This window comes from Cricetulus griseus, chromosome 2 (genome assembly GCF_003668045.3).
Source record: "Cricetulus griseus strain 17A/GY chromosome 2, alternate assembly CriGri-PICRH-1.0, whole genome shotgun sequence".
NCBI classification, from domain to species: domain Eukaryota; kingdom Metazoa; phylum Chordata; class Mammalia; order Rodentia; family Cricetidae; genus Cricetulus; species Cricetulus griseus.
In genome coordinates, this window is record NC_048595.1 from 391,089,215 (window position 1) to 391,105,592 (window position 16,378).

Genomic DNA, 16,378 nt, shown 5'->3' on the forward strand with positions numbered 1-16,378 from the left:
CAGACACAAAGGTCCCTGAGTATGTTGGAGAGTCATGTAGTGGCATGGATTTCACTAGTCAATGATGACAGTAAAGATTCAGTCTTTTCTATGCTCTGAATTAGATGGAATGGAGGTATTTTCTTGTTTCTTATTTGCATACATCTGCTTCTGTCAGCTCTAGGAACACAGCGTTTGCTGCTTTTCTTCAGGGACATTAATTTTATGAACTAAATTTAGAGCCCCTTCTCAGTTTGAGTGAGGTGGCTAATTTCTTAATGGGAACGCAGGCAGAGAGAAGCTCTGAGTCCACTTTCATTTTTATTTTCTTGATCTTACTTGAAAAAATATACTTTTTGTTTTTTTATGGCAGCCATCTGCATATGCACTTAGCAGTTCACAAGTACAGGGTAGAGTTTTCATTGTGGCAGTTAGTGGACGGACTCTTAAGTGTGCCTTTCATTGTGCTGTTGAAAAAAATAACTATTGCTTTCCCAGTCTGCACTTGAAAACTGGCAGGTGAAGCTACACGAATAGACTCTACTTCTATCCCTTCATGTATGGTTAGTTCTGAGTGTTCCTGTGATTATCACATTCCCCGTGGGAATAGACAGTCCATAAAAGTAAGTGCTGAGGACATTTTTCATTCCATCTCCTGGAAATAAAATGTTACAAAACTTCTTATGTGATCTCTACCCATATCTCCATCACCACCCTCCTTAGCTCTCTTTTGTTTTGAATTCTGTATGTTCTCTTAACCTTAATGTTTACAGACGATGATTTCAGAGTCTTGAGTCACATTTTGATGTACTTTTAACAGAATCAGGCACAGAGTTGTCTCCATTGCATTTTAGAGGGATCACAAACCTTTGTAAGGTCTCCTCCATTTCTCATTTCTATCTGTAACTTTCCTTCTTCTTTCTTTATTTTTATTTATTTTTTTTTTATTTCTTGAGACAAGGTTTCTCTATGTAACCCTGACTGTCCTGGAACTCACTCTGTAGACCAGGCTGGTCTTGAACTCAGAGATCCACCTACCTCTACCTCCTGAGTCCTGGGATTAAAGGCATGAGCCACCACCACCCAGCTTTAAATTTCCTTCTTTCCTGCCCTGGTTCTTTCATTTTGAAAATACAACTCTATGATGCACTCCATAAACCTGGAATTCAGTGAATCCAGGCACCCAAGAGGAGTGACGCAGTATAGAACAGCAGCTGGCGAGGTCACTGGGTATCTGAGGGGTGGGAATTAAGGAACCAGTTTCAGATCTAATAATCTACTTCCTAGGGAGTGTCCCAGACATCTGCAACGAACTGGAACTTGCTTTTTTTTTTTTTCTCATTGTCTTTGCCTAAAGGAGAAAAGAAAAGGGGGCTCATCTGTCTCCACCTGTCTCCCTGTTATTATTTCCAGCGTCTTTGTTTGTTTCCACCTGTCTCCCAGTCATTTCCTGTAGGCTTTTCTGATTTTCAGTTCTAAAGCCTGACTGGTGACAGATTCTACTGTAAGATGAACCACCCTATCTTGTTTCTCAGACCAGGATCACGTTTCCCCTTATAATATTTCAGAAGGGATGTCTGACCCAACAGCATTGATTTCCCTATTACCATAGCCTGGACTCCAGGAGGTTAAATAGCATGGGACTCTGAAGCTGGTTTTGAATCCTTGAAAAGGAGTTGTATTTAGTATTGTTATCATATTTTGGTTTGTCACATTTCCCAAATATGGGCAGTTAGTTGAATTATCATGTTAAAACTATGAAAACTGAAGAAAGCCCATTATTCATTCATTGCACATGTTTTCAGAGAGCCTAGTTTTCTGTATTGTAAGGCGTGTATTTACAGACGCGTGTTTCAGGAAGAGCGAACATGTCATTGTGGACCGGTATGCAGCAAGCACTCTTGCATTCTACAGCTATGTAATTTCATGCATCCTGCCCACTTTATTGTTCTCATAGGGGAGCACAGAAAGGAGATGGCTTTCTCGTATGACAAAAATGTCTCAAACACATATACAAAGATAGAAAGATAAGGGGCTGGGAAGATGGCTCAGCAGTTAAGAACACTGGCTCTTCTTCCAAAGATCCTGAATTCAATTCTCAGAAACCACATGGCAGCTCACAACCATCTATAATGAGATCTGATGCCTCTTCTGCCATGCAACCATACATGCAAATAGATCACTCATATATATAAGTAAGTAAAAATCTTTTTAAAAAGATAGAAAGATAAGTTTTACCAGACCTATCTTTGTGCAATCAGTATAAATGCAAAAATGAACAAAATGTCCATTTATTACCACATGGCTTAAATTTTTTAGAACTACAGAGTTTTGGAGGTTAATTTAATTTTTCTTGTGTACAATACCCTTATTGTTCACAGGACAAGTCTTGTGCCTTAGTTACCATACACATATGCACATGGAGTAACCTTGAGTACCCATGGAACACTAATTCCATCTGTTTAAATGAGGAAGTCAGAGGCCTGACCAAAATGGACCATGCATAAATCCTGTCTTAACCTTTTTTTTGTTATATTCCAAATGTGATTATTTGTAAAGCTAATACATTGCACCATCAGTTTTCTTTAGTGAGGAAGGCTAGCTATTTGCACTCCATCAAGAAAGGTACATTTTTTTATAATAGATTTTATTTAAATTAGAAACAATCTTATTTTACATATCAATCCCAGTTCCCTCTCCCTCCTACCCTCCCATACCCTCCAAAGACTCCCCTATCCCATCCCCCATACACTCCCCAGGGAGGGTGAGGCCTTCCCTAAGGGATCATAAAAATCTGTCCAGTCATTTGGGGCAGGGCCTAGGCTCTCCCTTGTGTATCTAGGCCAAGAGAGTATCCTCCATGGGGAATGGGCTCCTGAAGTCCATTTGTACATCCTGGTTCCACTGCCAGAGGCCCCATAGACTGCCCAGTGCTCCTCGCTGACACCCACATTCAGGGGGCCTGGTTTGGTCTTATGTTGGTTCCCCAGCTGTCAGACTGGGGTCCATAAGTTCCCACTTGCTCAGGTCAGCTGTTTCTGTGGGTTTTCCCAGAGTGGTCTTGACCCCTTTGCTCATCACTCCTCCCTCTCTGAAACTGGATTCCAGGAGTTTGGCTTAGTGCGTGGCTGTGGATCTCTGCTACTGTTTCTATCAGCTACTGGATAGGCTCTAGGATGGCTTTTAAGGTAGTCATCATTCTCATTATAGGGAAAGAGCATTTAAGGTAGCCTCTCCACTATTGCCTAGGGTCCTAGTTGGGGTCATCCTTGTGGATCTCTGTACAATTCCCTAGTGCCAGATTTCTCTTTAAACCTATAGTGGCTCCCTCTATTGATGTGTCTCTTTTCTTGTCTTCTCTTCTCTATTCCTCTCCCCACTCAATCTTCCTGATCCCTCATTTTCTCCTCCCCTCTCCTCTTCTCCCCTCCTCTTTCTCCTACCTCCCTCCTCTCATGCTCCCCATTTGTTCATGAGCTCTTGTCCCTTTCTGCTTCCCTGGGGGACCATAGATGGCTCAGCCAAAAATATAAGAAAAATACATTTTTATAGTAATTTATCTTACGTTATACATTTCTAAGATGTTAGCCATGAGGTATAGAACATAGATTGTGAGATCCAGCTGTGAGTATGATCACATGAGAGAGGATGTCTAACACTGTTGTGGAATATTATTTTAACTAGGCAATTATGTGTTGCATTTGTTTATGCTGCCTTTGTTAACGATGTAAAGATGTGTTGATGTTTCACCTTGCCTGCCTAGGGTACCTGATTGGTCTAATAAATTCCTGAATGGTCAATAGTTAGACAGGAGAGGGACAGGCAAGGCTGGCAGGCAGACAGAATAAATAGTAGAAATCTAGGCTTGAGAAAGAAGAAGAGAAGGAGGAGAAAGAGAAGGATAAGCCCAAGGCCAGAAGCCTGGTAGCCACCAGCCAACCAGATATAGAGACAGCAGGAAAGTAAGATATACAGAAAGAAAGGTTAAAACAAAACAAAATGAAAGACCCGCTCGGAATGCCCCTGAGCCCCCTGCCCCGAAGCTGCCGGGGCCTCCCAAGCCTTCACCCCGGCAGGGCTCGCGCCCCCGGCCCGCCCCACCTGGCGCCGCGCCCCAGGGCTGGGGCCGAGCAACGAGCACCAGGTGGACCGGCCCGAGAACGAGCACCGGGTGGGCCGGCACGAGAACGAACACCAAGTGAGCCGGCCTGGAGCCCTGCCCCTGAGCCCCGCCCGATGAGAAACACTCCGTCCCAAGGTCTCCGCCCCCAAGGTCAGCCATCTGGACACGGAGGGGGGAGGAATTGAGTCTGTTGTACCAGACACCAGACCTTGAGAATATGCTGATCTGGAATGGCTCTGTGTCTTATTTGAACCATCCAATGGAAATGATTCTGTATTTCGCCTCATTTGAAAGACTCTATGTTTCACCTCATTTGAATAACTCTGTACTTTGCCTCATTTGAATAACCCTGTATAGCGCCTCATATACATTGACCAATGGGAATAGCTCTGTACAATGCCTCATTAGAATTATCCAATAGAATCCCTGCTCCTAGCTTGCGCCTTTTTCCTATATAAGGACCCCTTTCCCTTGGCTCGGGGCGCTTAGCCACACAGAAGCTAAGTCGCCCCGGGTACCCGCGTCTCCAATAAAGCCTCTTGTTTTTACATCCAGTTCGTGGCCTCGCTGATTCCTGGGTGTGGGTCTCCCTCTACAAAAGTACCTCTTCGGGGGTCTTTCAAAAACAAAACAAAAAAAGACACGGAGGCAAAAATGTAGTTGTGAAAAACAGCTTAAATTAAGAGCTAAGTTAAGGCCAAGTATTCATAATTATAATACATCAACATGATATTTTTTGGGATCTGGTTGGTGGCTCAAAAGAAAAAGACTGCTATCTTTTCATGGGAATGACAACAAAAGTAACCACAAAGAAATTAAGGATTATGGGCTTCAGGATATTTTAAAAACACCATTAAGGGGCTGGACATGGTAGCATTTGCCTTTAATCATAGCACTTGGGAGGCTGAGGCAGGAGGTACTCTGTGAGTTTGAGACCAGCCTAGTTTACACAGAGAGTTTCAGGTTAGCTAGAGCTACATAATGAGACCCTGTCTCAAAAAAAATTATATAAAGACTGTAATAGAAGGCATGTCAAAATGTGTTAGATGCTTGCTTGTACTATTTCTTTGGATCTTGAGTATTTCCCATGAATTGTCTACCATAAGTAAGTAAAAAAAAAAAAAAAATTGGAGAGGATTTTTTTTTTTGGACAGGTTCAGGCTTGAATTAAAACTCAGACTTGGCTAAAAAACAAAACAAAACAAAACAAACTACCTTCTTGACTCCATATTTACATCATCTACATATTTATGCAAGTTCACAGATGAATCCATTAAGCAAAAGACATACACAATAAATCTAAAATCATCTCAAAGTACAGAGAACAAAACATATGGGGTGACGGTGCCTGGAGATGGTTCAGCTGGCAAAAACTGCTGTGTAAGTGTGAGGCCTGAGTTCACATCTGCAGTGCCTCTGTGCTTGTTGGATGGGATTGATCCCTGGACCAAGCTGACTCTTGAGACTAGCTGAGTCAGCCAGCTCTGCATTCAAGAGAGAGGCCCTGCCTCTCAGTCTATCATCTAGAAAACAATCGGGGGAGATAGCTCACATCATTGCTGAGCCTCCACATTCATATATAGATACACGCATGTGTACCAACATGCACACACGTTTGAACATGAGTGCATATGACATATCACACACAGATGCAAAAACAAAGACAATGAATATAGCTTTAAAAAGTATCAATGAGATTTTACAAAAAAACAACTGTATAATGATAATTAATTAAAGGAAGCTGGTTCAAATACCAATATTCCCCTGTCCCTGTTACTACAGATTAGAAGCACTGTGCATCATTAGGTGAAAAATCACTTAGATTAACACACACACACACACACACACACACACACACACACACGAGTATGTATAAACTCTCATAATACTAAAATAACAAAAATCTGGACATATCTAATTGTAGATGGATTTTTCTTTGGGCTGCCAGCTCACAAAAAAAAAAAAAAAAAAAGAAAAAAGAAAAAAGAAAAGAAAAGAAAAACCAAACAAACCCAACATGGAGTCTTATTACTAATTATGAAAGCTTGTCCTATAGCTTAGGCTTATTCCCACTAACTCTTATAACTTAAACGAACCCAAATCTTTTAATCTACATTCTTTTACATGGCTCAGTTATCTTTACTCTGTACTATCCATCCTCCTTCCTCTCCATCTGACTGACGACTTCTCCCTTTCTTTTTCCCAGAGCTATCTCTGTCTAGAAGTCCCTGCTATACCTCCTCCTATTGGCCGTTTAGCTTTTTTATTAAACCAATCACAATGACATCTCTTTACACAGAGTAAAGGAATATTCCACAACATCTACTCTTGATATTTTCAAAAACACTGTGATGGTGTGAGAGCGACGGCACAGGTACAGGATGCACATTACATGAAGCAGCAAGCTTCTCTACGTCATCCACACAAACCCTTCGCCATCTGATCACACACAAAATGCAGTGCCCCACCCCTTCAGCCCCCAAGACTTCAAGGTATCCAGCCAGACAAGGAGGCTCTGCTGCCTTTTGAAAAAGACAGATTTTTCCCGAGGTCTCCAGGGTAGCATGAATAATAAAAACCCAGAGACAGATATTGGGGTTCAAGATGAAGATAAGAAAAGCAAGGCAGTGAAGCCTTAATAGAGGGAAGAACTCAGACCAAAGGGGGGGGGTTGATCCTGTCCTCAGAGTGACTGCAGACTTCAATGCTCTCCACCAAACCTCAGACTACCCCGAGACTGCCCTGAGCTCCCCCCCCATACTCCTCTCTAGTGCTGGGATTAAAGGTGTTAGTTCTGTTTCTCTTTTAGACTGTTCACTCTCAAGTAGCTAAGGGTGGCCTTGAACTCACAGAGATCCATCTGCCTCTGTCTCCCAGGTGCTGGGATTAAAGGTGGCGCTACTACTACCTGTCCTCTATGGCTAACTAGTGACTTAGGTGTGTGGCTGACTAGTGGCTTCACTCTAAACTCTGATCTTCAGACAAGCTTTATTTGTTAGATTACAAACAAATACACTCCAGATCTTGCCAGGCATCTTTTTGGAAAACCAGCTGTTTCCCCTGATGTTTGGTGAACAGAGAATCCTGTCCTTGGTGGAACAGAAACGCAGTAATGCCAGACTTTGCCTTGGTCTAAGGGGGCAACTGTGTGTGTTTCCAGGACCCAAGACTTAAAAAACAAAACAAAACAAAAAACAAAAAAACTACATGAAATGAGATCTGTAGGCAAAGGTGCCAAGCTCAAGGTGAATCTTAGATGGTGGGGGTGGCTTGGAGACTGGTGTGTGGGATGGGGAACATCAAGTAAGAAAGCCCCTGGAGCATATGTTCTTGAAGTCTCAACTGCTTTCAGAAGCCAGGCATCCAGGCAGGTCACTAAAGACTAAACACGCCCTTGCTGGGCTGCTGCTTGCCACTTACGGCTGTAGGCCCCAGAAAACCAGTTCTTTTGTGATGTAAACTTGAAAATCAGTTTGCCTTTTGTTTTGCTACGTGAATTCTACTGGGTTTAAATATTTGTTACTGAGATAAAGTTTTAAAATAGTGTGAAAGTCTAAGAAAATCGTCCATAGGCCACATTGACACAAGCTTGCAAGCCTTGCTGTAGGCCAAAAGAAAGATGTCATTCTTTTTTGTTTGTTATATGTTTGTTTTCTGAGACAGGATTTCTCTGTAGCTTTGGATCCTGTCCTGGTGCTCGCTCTGTAGACCAGGCTGGCGTCGAACTCACAGAGGTCCGCCTGTCTCTGCCTCCTGAGTGCTGGAATTAAAGGTATGCGCCACCACCACTTGGCCCCTGGGCAGGCGGTCTTAGTAGGTGACGGAGAACCTGAATTCATGCCACTGCATCATGTTGGCAGTGTCTCTCTCACTGTGCTCCTTTTCTATAGTCCTCTTAGGCAACTTTATCTACACCAAGCAACACTAATAATTCCTTCTACAAGAGGTGCAGAAGAGATGTGAGGGAGATGGGAGAGGGGAACAAGAGAGAAGAATGGTGGGGAGAAAGGCTATCATGTGTTTTTGCTTGTGCAGAACGTGGACTTAAAAATATGCATATACCTATAAATATAGCAATATATTATATTTAGTATATATTATGCTGCATATGTTGTGATGTGAATTTTTGCATGTGCGTGTGAGAAACACAGATTGATTGCTGGCATGTTTTCCTTGCCTTGCTCAGTTTGTTTTCTTGTACACCCGAGGACCACCTGGCCAGGGATGGGGGCCCTCTACACCAATCAAGACATCATCCCTCAGAGTTGGTCACAGGTTCGTCTTAAGAAGGCAGTCTCTCAGCTGAGGCTCCCTCTTTACAGATCTGTGTTTTGCACATGCATGTGTGGCAAGAGTCCAGAAAGGAGACTATTTAGATTGAGAAAAGAGACAAGCAGGAGGAGGAGGGATGGAAGAAGGCAGCGGCATTGGTAAATGAGAGCAAGATACAAGATGTGCATGTATGAAAATGTTATAGAGAAACCTGTTATTTTATGTGAAAACTAAACACAGGAATAAAAATAGGAATTCCTTCCACCTATGATTCTCCAACTTCAATGTGCATATGAATCACTAGGGGTGTGTTCAAATGAAGGTTACTAAACTTGCCAGAAGAGCTTCTGCTTCCCTGATGGAATCCTGGGGTGTGGTAACACCCACCTTGGTTTACTGTAACACAGATGGTGTGGACTCAGCACTGTGAGAAACAGTGAGTCACCACGTTGCTGATGCTGGCTTGTCTGTATTTCAGCCCCAGTTTCTCTCCTGAGTTAGAGATCTGTATGTATAACTGCTTCTTGCAAGTCACCATCCCCACTGCATCTCTAACTTGCTATTGCCATCATCCAAATTTATTATTTTCTTTCAAAGCCAGCAAATAAACTTTATATAATGTGCACTGCCTGGTTTTTTGTCAAGTTGACACAAGCTGGAGCCATCTGTAAAGAGGGAGCCTCAGCTGAGAGACTGCCTTCCTAAGACGAACCTGTGACCAACTCTGAGGGATGATGTCTTCATTGGTGTAGAGGGCCCCCATCCCTGACCAGGTGGTCCTGGGGTATAGAAGAAAACAAACTGAGCAAGGCAAGGAAATCATTCCGGCAATCAATCTGTGTTTCTTATGGCCTCTGCTCCAGTTTCTGCCTCCTGATTTCTACTTGATTTCCTGCCTTGGCTTCCCTCAGTGATGGTCTGTGATATGAATATGTAAGCCAAACAAACCCTTTCCTCCACAGGTTTCTTTTGGTCACCATCTGTATATCAGCAACAGAGAGCAAATACACATTTAGCATAGCATATCATGTAGTACTGGCTTCAAACTGTCTGTATGCAACCTTGAACTCCCGATTCCCCTGCCTCGGGCTCTCAAGGACTGGGATTATAGACATGCTCCTCCACACTGGGTCTGCTTAGTTTTGGAGACTGAATCCAAGGACTCATGCTTTCTAGGCAAGAATTTTACCAAAAACATTCAATCTTCAGCTCCTGTACTCTTTATGCCATTGAGAGGTGTCATCAGCTTAGTTTCCCAAACATAAATCTACCCTTGAACTTTTTGGTGGGCATGGACTAGGATTCAGGATGCATGGAGTGTGTGAGCAGACACCAGCATGCCCACTGCTCTTCAGCTCTGCAAGTCTTGCATGACTGCTTAGCTATGGTACCTTGACAATGTAAGTGAACCCTGCTCTTCTGGGATGAACAAGTAATAAATAGCAACAACTGCTTTATTTATTAAAGCTCATACCAGGCCAGACACTCTTCTGTGTTTGTATTAATTCAATCATTTCTTGATGTCACTGGACTCCCTATCTCGTTCTTGGCAGTTCACTATCCCCTGAGTTTAGGAGTGGAAGCTTGAATAACATCCAACTCCTTGTCATTCTGAACCCCAACATACCTCCACAATATTGCAAAAAAAAAATCTGTCACAGTGCAGTGGTAAAGTAAATGAAATTTCAGCAATTATTAGGTAAATTACAAAACACAAATTATGTTTATCATTGATCAAATAATTTCTCGAATGGATTTTTTTTTTACCCTATACTTATGAATAATCTGGCATTAAGCTTGAGAACATGGCATTTTGATGAGGGATGCTATGCCTCTTTAGGAATATAATATAGTGCATTAAAAAGTGTACCCCTAGAAGCAAGAAGTGCCATTCACCATGAGAAACTAAACTGGACAAAAAAGCAGGAAAGGATTCTCTCCCAGATGGTATCCTGCACCTTATATTTGTATTTCTTTTCTGTTACAAAAGAAACCTTGCTGGCTTTAAGTCAGTAGTTTGTGATTGGTTGTTTGTCATGGTATCCTAGACAAGTAACTAAGTGGGAAAAGTAGATGTTAGCTAGTGTGTAAAAGAGAATATATGGGTTGTATCACCAACTTGTGTATAATACTTGGTAATTAAATATCACAATAACTGATTACAAATGCATGCTCACTATGACTTCTGATTAATACCATTTGAAACTTATCCTTTTAAAATATAATTTATTTATTTTTATTTTATGTGCACTGGTGTTTTGCCTTCATGTATATCTGTGTGCGGATGCTAAATCCCCTGGAATTGGAGTTATAGACAGTTGTGAGCTGCTATGTGGTTGCTGGGAATGGAATCTGGGTCCTCTGGAAAAACAGCCAGTGCTCTTAACTGCTGAGCTATCTCTCCAGCCCCCAAATCTTATCTTTTTGAGAGATGGTGTCTTACTATGTAATCTAGGCTGACCTGAAACTCATGGCAATAATCCTGCCCCTGCCTCCCAAATGCTGAGATTATGAGAATAACACAATGATTGGTTGAGACTCATCTCTTTAAAGACATCAGAAAATACTGAAGAATGGGCCAGCCAGGCCTTTGGACTCAGTAGCTGTAATGGAGAAGGGGTCCCAGTGAATCCTCAGAGCTGGAAAACAGCATCTGAAGAGCCTCCTTTGTTTCTTCTTTGAAATGTTAGGAGAGGGGTTAGCTGCACCCAGCCATTAAACAGAGAGATAGACTATGCTAGCCAATGGAAAGAAGGCAAGAGGATCACTGTTTTCCACTTCATGGCTACAGTTAAGATGACCAGTGTCGTCAAATTTACATACAAATAGTTTCAATTTCTTTCTTTTTAATTACTTATGCCAATTATTGCTCTTGTCTTTCTTTTCAACCTCACACCCTGTCTCCTGTCTCTCATCTCTTACTGTTAAAATGTCTAGACGGGGGCTGGAGAGATGGCTCAGAGGTTAAGAGCACTGACTGCTCTTCCAGAGGTCCTGAGTTCAATTCCCAGCAACCACATGGTGGCTCACAACCATCCACTATGAGATCTGGTACCGTCTTCTGGTGTGCAGATATATATGGAAGCAGAATGTTGTATATATAATAAATAAAAAAATAAAATGCCTAGACAAAGAAACCTATTCTCATTCTGGCCTTTCCTACTCCTCCAAATAATATATTTAATCACCTTCTACATATCTCTGAGCCTTAGAATGGCCTACAGCATTCCTAATGCTCCTGGCTTCTCTTCCCCACTCAGCTCCCTCTCTCTCTGCTCAACCCCTCTTGCCTCTTCTCTTCCTTATCTTGTTGGCTTTTTCAGTATATTCTTAACTCTTCTGGCTAATGGTCACTGTTTCTGCTATTCTTTGTTGCCTAGAATTTATTCCTTCCTTCTTTTCTCTGTAAGTAAATTCTCTTTAATTTCCAGTGCTTGACTTAAGGATCTGCTACCACCATTTAACCTTCTACAGCAATTCCTAAAGAGAGCTTTATTTCTCCATTCCAAATCTTTGTATTTCCTGGTGGCGGAAGTGCCGTTGACATTGATCGAGCCTTCTCTGACTAGTACGTATAGCGATCATAAGCGTCTCTGGTCTGCTATTGAACATTAGCTCTCCAAGGAAGTGCAAGTGTTTGCTTTTGAAACCCCAGTGCCTCGTTCTCTGGTAGACTGGTTGTTTTAGATATGTTTATTGATTGGACAATGTGTTCAGCAGAGCTCTCTACTTGATAGACAGTATATTTGTGTCTTTCTGTGTTGTCCTGAATCAAATCTCCCTTCACCCTTTTGTTGGATCCATCAAATGTCTCTAAGAAGGGCCTATTAGAAACGATTTTATAGGGGGGAGAAAAGAACATCTGTAATGAGAAACTAAACTAGGAAGGGGAGGCTACCCTGAAGCTGCTTATAGACATGCTTGTTTTTTTTTTTTTTCAAACCATAAGTCACATCCCTGTGCAAAAAAAAGCTATCCCAAGCAGGCACCAAACCCTGTAAATGAGACAGGAGCCAGTTCTCAGGGTTGGTCAGGGCTGAGTCATCGTTATAGGAGAAAGGAAGAGGTAGGAAACAGGACTGTCCCTCTCAGTCACTGAAGGAGAAATGAATGGCCCTCTGAAGGAGCTATTACATTTATTCTTATCCTATAGGAAGCTCATAGAGCACAGGCAATACCAGCCACAAAGCAAGTGACACTTCTACTTCTGGCAGGGGTGGCATGTCACTGCTTGCATGAGTCCTTGCTTTAAAGACTGTTGAGAAAAGTTTCTTTGCCTTGCCTTTTATGTGCTCAGGGCTGCTTGAGTCAGGTCTTTAGTTGAAGGAGGTTCATGGAATCTGCAGGCAATAAGCAGGACAAGGCAGAAATCATAAGAATGGCAACATTATGGATAATTGAATAAGTATCAGACCAAATGCTAGGTACAAAATACTTTTTTTTAAAGGCGGGGGTCTCATGTACCCCAGGCTGGCCTCAAATCAATATGTAGCCAAGGATAACCTGAAGTTTCTGATCCTCCTGTGTCCATGTCCTGAGTTCTGGGATCACAAGTGTGCACCACAGCAGTTGGTTTGTGTGTCGCTGGGGATGGAAGCCAGGACTTCATGCCTGCTGGGAGAGGATTCTACCAAATGCACTGCACCCCAGGATGGAAGCCAGGACTTCATGCCTGCTGGGAGAGGATTCTACCAAATGCACTGCACCCCAGGATGGAAGCCAGGACTTCATGCCTGCTCAGAAAGGACTCTACCAAATGCACTGCACCCCCAGTTAGCAGACACCATTAATTCCTCAAACACTTCATGAAGCTGGTGCTTCCAGGGCACACAGGGGTTCGTTTCCTTAGTACTACATACAGACTGCTTGACAAAATCAAGATTGCTGAGCAAAGGCTGTGCTGATCCATAGACACACAATGGCTGTCTTCCAAGTGAAATTCAAGACATCTTTGTTCAATAAGAATGGACATTTGAGGGACTGGAGAGATGGCTCAGAGGTCAAGAGTCTTCCTCTGCTCTTCCAGATGTCCTGAGTTCAATTCCCAGCAACCATATGGTGGCTCACAACCATCAATAATGAGATCTGGTGCCCTCTTCTGGTGTGCAGGCAGAACACTGTATACACAATTAATGTATTAGGTATGGACATTTGAAACTAGGATGCATGAGAGGAATCCCGGGGGTCCTGACACTGCCTAAGCCAGAGCAAAGTTACAGACTGTTCTAATTTGCTTTCCATCACCATGATAAACACCATGACCAAGTGCAACCAGGGGAGGAAAGGGTTTATTTCAGCTCCTGTTTACAGTCCATCATGAAGGGAAGTGAGGGCAGGAACTGACAGGGCAGAGGCCATAGAGGAATTTTGCTTACTGGCTTGCTCTTATGGCTTGCCCAGCCTGTTTCATGTACATTCCAGAACCACCTGCCCAGGGATGACACTGCGGAGTCCTACATCTGTCTATCAAGAAAATGCCACACAGACTTTCCTACAGGCCAATCTGATGGTGCATTTTCTCAGTCGAGGTTCCTTTTCCCAGACGACCCTAGCTTGTGTCAAGTTGACAAAAACTACCAGACTACAAATCATGTTCAAATTCCTATTCTTGCTAATTTAGCAATAAAGAACATAAGTGTTTTATATTCAGAGTGTATAGTTACCCACCAAGCAGATTGACCTATTGGAAGTTAAAAATAATTTTAATTGGAATCCATAATTGCAGACGCAAGTATCCTCAATTTGGTTTGGACAGAGGGTACAGATGCTTACAGCCATGGTTTCCTCTGGTTTTAAAAAGACCACTTAGCATACTATCTATTCACAATCATAATTTCTACCAATGGTTGAAAAACATATTTACCCTGCCTTTTACTTTTGTATTGTTTTTCAAGACAGGATTTCTCCGTGTAATGGCCCTATTTGTCCTGGCTCTCGCTCTGTAGACCAGGCTGGCCTCAGACTCACAGAGATCTGCCTGCCTCTGCCTCCTGAGTGCTGCAATTAGAAGTGTGCACCACCTGCACCACCACTGCCCAGCCTGACCCTGCCTTTTTCTTAATGCAAACAAAGAACAAATAAATTGTAGTCTTCAGTGACTAGGACATGAAAGGTGAACAGGAAAACATGGCTCCTGCACTTTTCTGATTTTTAAACTCACAAACATGATTTTACATAGGGATTTTACCTTAACACACATTTTTTTTTGTTAATTTCATTATCTGACAATTCCATAATGTGTATATACACTCTGGTTACTATTCCCTCCTCTCTCTTGTCTTCTCTTGTCCCTATCAACCTGTCTTGTTGGCTGCCAGTCCCTTCTCCAAGCCCAGGACTTTTGTTGTTTTATGATCCATTTTGTTTGCCCAGGGCCATTTGTGTGACACCTGGATTGGCACTATCTACTGGAGTCTGGTGAGGTCATCATGGGTACATAACTGAAGGCAATGACTTCCTTACTTCTTGAATCTATTAGCAAATAGGTCACAGTGAGGGGTAGGGCTCCTGATCCCCCCTCCATCTATGCCTGACTATTGATAGGCTCATTTTATTCAGACCCAATGCAAGCATCCACAGCTGCTGTGAATTCATAATTAGAGTGGCTCTGTCTTATCTGAGAGATGACATTTTGCAGTTCTTCTCTGTCTCTTCTGGTTTTTGCACTCTTTCTGGTCGCCACCCACCCTCTCTTACACACACTTAAAGGTGGTGTTACTGGATTGGTTGACATGATTGATGGCTAGGTAGTCCAACAATGGGCATCTGCATATTGGATAGGCAGATAACCCTGCAGTTTGAATTCTCAGGTCAAATGTAGTCCTAGTACAGGGCCAAAGACCCAGAAACTCCCTGGAAAGTGTGTGGTATGGAGGCAAAACCTACAGAAGCAGCTGGGGGCCATGTCCCATGGCAGCGGTAACAACAGATGCGCTTGCCGGGGAAGAGTGGAGCTTCCTCCCTTTTCATTTTGTCTGGCCTTTCCCAGCCTGTTGGATAATGTCCACTCAAATCCAGGGGAGGTCTTTCCCGCTTTGTTACTGTCCTATGTGCCAATGTGTCTGGAATCTTCACAAACTTACCCAGAAGTGTTCTTTCCTGGGCATCTCTCAATCCCATCAGTATTCAATTGAACTTTACTATTATGAGAATTAAATTATGTCTATCCTTACCCTGGCTCTGTCCTCAACTGTGGCCAGCTTACTAAACTCATTCTTAAAATATATGGTGCTGTTGAGACAGGAATTTGATTGGGGAGGGTGGTAATCTAAAGCCCTGCCATCTTGGATTCTCTTGTAAACTCCTAGCTATTGCCTTTGAAACCCATGGCTGCTCAACACTGCTGAATATGGTCTCATTGGTGTGAGCCATAGCCTTTACTGGCTGAGCTGTCTCTTCAGCCCTTTTCTCTTTAACCATCACCACTCAGACTGAATCAATAGGTTTGACTCTGAGTGAAATCTACATAAAAGAGCAAGTCTGACAGGAAGGACGACTGGCATTCATTGAGCACCTATAGCATACCCAGGGCTACAGGTATTTTATGCATACATATCATGTCATGTAAAACTCCTGATATGTCTGTGGGACTGGGATGGAATGAGAATAAATCATAGGACAGCGGCCTAAGTTCTCAGTAGGATTTGTTCTTAAATAGGCCATAAAATCCATGTTGAGTTTGCATGGGATTCTTGCTGAAGCAATTTGTCTCTGGCCATTGCTAGCAAGAGGCAGCATCAGGATGTACACTGACATTCACCATTCCAGGTCGTCTTACTGGGAACCCACATGCTCCCTGATAGATGGAGAGCAGGCATGAGAGGCTGAAACATGGGCTCAAAAAGCCACCCTGCTTTCTGCTCCTTCCTCCTCTTGTGTTGCTACTGTGAGATCTGGAGTGAACTGCTTGGCTCTGTGCACTGGTGGAAAACACAGAGTCACTATCCCACATGCAGCTGTCACATGCATGCAGTGAGCCCTGTATACAGTAAGTAGAACTTTTAT